Raw genomic sequence first — 1,471 nt, 5'->3', positions numbered from 1 at the left:
TGTCCATGTCCAAGTAACTCGCAGACGACGTGGAATTGGTATTGCGCTCGGAGGTCATATGATGGACCAGACTAGTCTTTGGTCTATGTTCCTCATGTTCTCAACTTCATTTGGACTCACTCCTCGGGGCCGCAGGATAGGTAGCCAAGATCAACTTGAGATCTTTGAAATCCAAATGGTTTAGGAAAAGGACGAATCCAGTTATTCAGAGTTGAGGCTATTCAAAGAGTGACTCGTTTACATCTCGACAAAAGCAACGGCAAACCAAAAGCGCAAAAGCGCAGCGGCAATTAGGCTACACGAACTCTTTCATTCATGTGCGCGGACTAGACCGACGTTTTAAAAAGGCATACCAGCAACTGCTGTAGAAGTGACTGGTGAGCTGGATGTTGTGTGCGCTTTTATAGTCGATAGTCGGCTAACACAGCTCGAACATCACTCCCGCCCTGGAGGAAACGAGATCTATGCAGCTTCCCAATGTTCTACTGGCCAGATGCGCAGGGACACCGTGGGACAACTAGGACTTCACAAGGCAACTGCGATCCGTGAATGCATTGCCATATAGCCCATTTAATCATAATATTTAGTCATATGTTACTATTCTAATTATTAAATAAATCCTCTCTTACTAGGCTCAGTTAAAGAGACACTTCACAATCTTGTAACATGCATATTCATCATCTCCAGCACCACACCCGTGTGTGGGCTGTCTAAACATGGGAAAACTGCGATTTAAATGTTGTTTCCAAAAACACCAGCCACAAATGCTTTCCCCTGGCTGGAAACGTTTCAGAAAATTACTACTACTGATTGATTGATTGATTGAAAACTTTATTAGAAGATTTGCAGAAGTAGGTACATGAAAGTACATATTACATACATGGTCAACTAACAGGATAAAAACCCAAGAAAGCCACTGGCTTATTTCAATTGGGGTCCTTGATTATACTACTACATCATAGGGGTAAAAAGGTCATTTCCTTTCACTCTTTTTGACCACAGGTATGGTGCTTGAAGCTAATCGATACATAGAGGTGTCTCTTTAAGTTAATATTCTATTTTAGAATAATTTGTCTCAAATTGGACAAGTTAAATACTTCCAAATTTGTTTCGAAAAGAAACTCACTGACATGGTTGTGTTTGCATGTTTGCTCTATAGATGCGTGTTGCTAACAGAAATGAAACAATATTATGCCCTCAAAACATCTACGGAGCAAGCTGTCCTCAGCAGGCGCACAGAACAATATCGAAATTAATGATGTATTTGCCTGTATCGACATGTGAGGTGGGAATCAATGCAGACTATAGTTTATTAACTCAGGTCTAACAATTAACTCAGGTCTATTTAGATTGCCACGCTTGGTAGCTATAGGAATAGGCGTCCCCAACCCAATCCAACGGCATTAATCGGTTGAAAATGGAAATCGATTAGATGAGTGTCTGTCTCTCCCAGGGGCGTGTCCAGGGGGCC

Source organism: Nansenia antarctica, assembly GCF_963989245.1.
Source record: "Nansenia antarctica genome assembly, chromosome: 1".
In the NCBI taxonomy this organism is placed as follows: domain Eukaryota; kingdom Metazoa; phylum Chordata; class Actinopteri; order Argentiniformes; family Microstomatidae; genus Nansenia; species Nansenia antarctica.
Note: the sequence above shows the minus strand (reverse complement) of the source record.